Below are 5,342 nucleotides of genomic sequence, written 5' to 3' on the forward strand. Positions count from 1 at the left end.
CCATTCCTCTGGGCATTCATTTCTACAGGACAAAGGTTAGCATCATGCTGCCAAAGGTCCATTTTCTCAATGTGAAGCCCACTTACCTGTACTTGGGGTAAGTCAGGAAGGAAGGAAAAGGAATATCATTGGGAACAAGATAAATACTTCATTGAATTTTATTTTTATTCAAAAGTGAGTTGGTATCCCAGTAACCTCCAAAAGTAACAAATTATAGCTTTTCATAAATAGAATCTATTGTACTCTTAGAGTTTATATTTTTGACATTTTACTTCATTGCTGTCATTGTTTTTTATGCTCCTATTTCCCATCTTTGGTTTGTTGGAGCCCCACCAAGTTGATTGCTATGTCATTTTTTTTGTTTTTTGGTACTAGGGGTTGAATCCGGGGGCACTTAACCACTCAGCCACATCCCTAGCCTTTTTAATATTTTATTTAGAGACAGGGCCTATTGTACTCTTAGAGTTTATATTTTTGACATTTTACTTCATTGCTGTCATTGTTTTTTATGCTCCTATTTCCCATCTTTGGTTTGTTGGAGCCCCACCAAGTTGATTGCTATGTCATTTTTTTTTTTGTTTTTTGGTACTAGGGGTTGAATCCGGGGGCACTTAACCACTCAGCCACATCCCTAGCCCTTTTTAATATTTTATTTAGAGACAGGGCCTTCCTGAGTTCCTTAGGGTCTTGCCCAGTTGCTGAGGCTGGCGCTGAACTCAGGATACTCCTGTCTCAGCCTCCTGAGCCTCTGGGATTTGAAGCATGCACCACCTTGCCCAGCTTGCTGTGTGCTTTTGACATTACCTCAAAGGCTTCAAGAGCTTGATTTTAGACAGGAAAAGAAGACCCAGATTTTCTGGAACATTTCCAGTTCCACCTGGAATAAACCATTTCTAGGAACAGCCCTGGGTGTTTGAAAATACAATGTTAACAGTAGCAGTTTTTGTAGCTACCAACTCGTCACCACTTCTGGATCTTTCAGTAATCAGAAATGAGGAATACATATTTCTTAGAAAGAAAAATATAGATTCTGAGTTCATACTGTTATTTCCAACTCCAAATAAATAGGACAGAGTTTGCATTTTGGAATTGGGGTGTAGCTCAGTGATAGAGTACTTGCATAGCACAAGTGAGGTCCTGGGTTTTTTTCCCAGGAATACCAAAAAGGAAAAAAATAATTTTTACTCCTTTGGTTTTAATATTTGTATCTTGTTTGATTCCCATGTCTTGTCTCTTATCCTGAAAATTTTAGATCTTAGAAACATGAATATAATGACTTGTGTGCTTTATTCTATTAAATATACATGTGTGTACACACGTGTGTATGTGTTTGTATATGTGCACACCTACACATGTATACATAGATACACACATTAGTGTGGGAGACTGCATTAGTGGCTTTAATTCTTCACTCTTTTCTACAACTGTATTCCATATGTCTTTTTCAGTCTCTCACTTAAAAAGTTCATTTTGTTTTACCACCTCTTGAGTCTGGGCTGGGCTTGTGCAGAGCTTTGGTTAATATAATGAAACAAAATTGATAATGTGCCTGCTCCAAGTTCAGACATCCAAGTTTCTTGGCCACTTCTATGTATTCACTTATACCTGAGAAAACACCTGAGCAAACCTAATCTTCAATAGATTGATGTGGAACAGAGCTGAGTAACCCCCGCCAGTCATTCCAGCAAGACTAACCGAGATCACCCATCATCTAGTTGTTCCTTCTGTTGTTAGTATTTAGAACATAAGCAATCCTATGTATGTATTCCTATTTCCCTGTCTATTATATTCCTAGGGTAGTGGTAATGAAGTATCACAAACAAATTGGCTTGAAAAAACAGAAATTTATTCTTTCACTGTTCTGGAGGCTTGAAGTCCAGAATTGGTAGGTGTTGACACACCACATTCTCTATGAAGGCTCCAGGAAGAATCGTTGCTTGCCTTTTCCTAGTTTCTGGTGGTTGCTGGAAACCATCTTGGTGTAACTCAATTATCCCAATCTCTGCCTCCATCATTCCATGGCTTTGACATAGTTTCTGTGTCTAAATTTTCCTCTTCTTATAAGGAATTATAAATAATTGGATTCAGGGCCCATTCTAGTCCAGCATGACCTCATCTTAACTTTATTATATCTACAAGAACTCTATCTCCAAATAAGGACTTGAACGTATCTTTTTTGAGGGACACAATTCAATCCACAACACACACTGCCGTTTTTATACAAAATAGTATTGTATTTTTCTTGCTCTTCAGTGCCTTGTAGAGTCCACATGAATCTGGCATGATCTGACTTCTGTTTTTCAGGATCTATTGGGCAGCAGTATAGAGGCTGAATTGGAGGCAGCAAGTCAAAGAGGTTATTAGAAAGAAAATCACAGGTCCAGGTGAGAAAGGAATGTCTGATTTCAAAAAGTTCAGCTTCTAGCCAGGCACAGTGATGCCCACCTCTAATCCCAGGGACAGGAAGACTGACCCAAGAAGATCACAAGTTTGAGGCCAGCCTCAACCAGTTAGCAATACCCTAAACAACTGTGATCCATTCTCAAAATAAAAATTAAACTGGATTGGGGATGTAACTCAGTAGTAAAAAAAAAAAAGTCTGTTTAACATTTGTGTGGACAACTTTTCCAACATGTCAAAGTTTCCCTCACTTCCTTAATCACCCACAATCACCCACTCACTCCTACAGCAATTCCCTGAACTCTCTCATCCAGTGATTGCTGTTATTTATCTCTGTTTAAAACAAAGCTGCAGATCTTGCCCCCTCAAATGTGCCCCCTTCCTCCCATACTTGTGGTTTTGGTGAATAGTAAATCAGTCAGCCAAAGACAGAGCCTGAGCTCATCCTCGATTCTTCCCCTTCCTCAACCTTAACCATCTAGTGTTCATTCAAAGGCACAGCATTGAGCACATATGTGCTCCAGGCTCAGTGCTGGGTTCTGGCAATACAAGGAATAGTCAAGCCCAGTGCCTGCCTTCAAGAAGCTCACAGTCATTGGAACATTATGATGGAGCATTACATAGCCTAGCAGGACCATCTCTTATATTATTTTCTCCATTCTATAGATGGGAGACCACCAAAGGACCATGTGTCCAAGCTTAGTAAGTGACATGACTAGTGCTCAAATTTAGGCCTGTGTGATACTATAAAATATAATTTTTCTCCTTTGGGTAGCCAGAAATTCCTGCCCATTTTATTTTCTGCTGTTGAAGACTTCTTCATTGCTGATGTCACTGACTTCATCATAGACTTATTATCCCTCCCCAGGATCATTATAATTTTCTTCTAACTGATCTCCTTTCCTTGCTACCCATACCTCTATATCCTGGCCAAAATGACATAGGGAATCAGAAATCAAATGGTGCCTTTCCCTGCCAGGCAGGGTGACCTCCACATTGCTATGAACCCAGGGCCTCATGCCTGCTACACAAGTACTCTTAACACTGAGAAGCATTCCCACTGGCAAATTTATTTCCTTCCTTCCCCTCCCCAACCTTCTCTTTTCAGTGCTGGAGACCCAAGGCAACTTTTTAATCATTATATCAGCTATGACTGTTAGCTCCAATAAAATCAATTATTTTGTAAGTTGAACTGGTCACTTTTGTCATATAATACTTTTACTTGAAAAATCCACAAGAAGACAAATTGGTGATTATTCAAATTGGTACCTAAAAGACATTTTCTTAAAAATGAAAAAGTGAGGATGTCAACCTCAAGGAAGAAAACTAACAGTATTGGCTGCAAAAGATAAAATTTTTCAAGTAACGTTAAAATCTTGAGAAATCTGTATCTCCAAATGTGAGTTTGGTAATTTCATAATACTAAAGACTATTTTGTAAGATTTAGTAGTGATATTAACAAATGTGATTTTCTTATGTTATGCAATAAAATGTTTTAACATTTAAAATAAGCATAACACAGAGAACAAGGATTTTCCAAATAACACATGTAATATTTTAAAACTATGGGAAAAAGATCCATTCAAAATGAACAGATTTTAACAGAGAATACAATGTTCAAATTCCATATTAAACTACAATTTCAGAAAGCACCCTTAAGCGAGTTTTAATGTAGTACCTAAAAAAAGAATATCCACAATTTTCTGAAACATGTATTAAAATATTCTCCCCCTTTTCAACTCCATACCTGATCAAGCCTAGATTTTCCTCATATGCTTTAATTAAAACATCACAACAGACAGTGCAGAAACATATGAAAATAAACCCACTTGAGGGGTTGATCTTTTTTTTTTTTTTGAAGGCAGTATCTTGCAGCTATGTAGTTTTATGGTACAGTCCTGCAGAATCCAAGCAGTCTAACATCCTCCTTCATTTTGTTTTGTTTTGCCTCCATTAGTACAAACTGGCAATGCCTTTGTGGAATAAATCCACTTCTATTCCTGAATTCTGCTGATAGTTGATCAAGTCAAGTCCATGAGTTGGACATATTATCTCAAAAGGCTGTTCAGTCACGTCTTTGGAGTTCTTTTCAGAATAAGTTTTCTCATTTTTGACAATACAGATAGGCTGAGAATTTTCCAAATCTTCAAATTCTGGTTCTGCTTCAGTTTTTGCTTAGGAAATCCTTCTTGAATTCATCTCTTCTCTTTTACGTTTCACTATAAAGCAGGAGGAAATGAGCTACTCCATCAATACCTTGTTTAGAAATATTCTCAGCTAAATGTCCAATTTCACAGTGTCAAATTTTACCTTTCATAAAATGCTAAACACAGTTCAGTCAAATTCTTTTCTACTCTATAACAAGAATCAGTTTTCTTCTGGTTTCCAATAACATGTTCCTTAATTTCTTCTAAGATATCACCAGAATTGCTTTGAATGTCCATATTTCTGGACTTTCACCTAAAAACCCTTCTAGCCTCTGCCCATTACCCAGTTCTAAAGTCACTTATACATATTGAGGAATTTGTTACAGTAGTACCATATTTCTTAGTATCAAAATATCAATTCAATTCAGGAAGCCATAACAAAATATCATATACTAGGTAGCTTAAACAACAGAAATTGATTTTCTCATAATCTGGAGGTGAAAGTCCAAGACCAAGGTGCTAGTATGGTTGGATTCTGGTGATGAATCTCTTCCTAGCTTGCAGACAGTAGCATTCTTGCTCTGCTCTTGTGCGGTGGACACAACCCATGAACTGAACCTCCAAAACTGTGTGCCAAAATAAAAATTTCATTCTCTAGGTGGTTTTTGTCAAGTCTTTTGATCACAACAATGAAAAGCTGGCTAATACAGCTTTGGTACTGAGAAGTGGGGTTGTCACTGTGATTAATCTAACCATAACTTCAGACACATTCAAAAGTGGTTTGTGGGAGCACTT

This window comes from Urocitellus parryii, unplaced genomic scaffold (assembly GCF_045843805.1).
Source record: "Urocitellus parryii isolate mUroPar1 unplaced genomic scaffold, mUroPar1.hap1 Scaffold_40, whole genome shotgun sequence".
Lineage (NCBI taxonomy): Eukaryota > Metazoa > Chordata > Mammalia > Rodentia > Sciuridae > Urocitellus > Urocitellus parryii.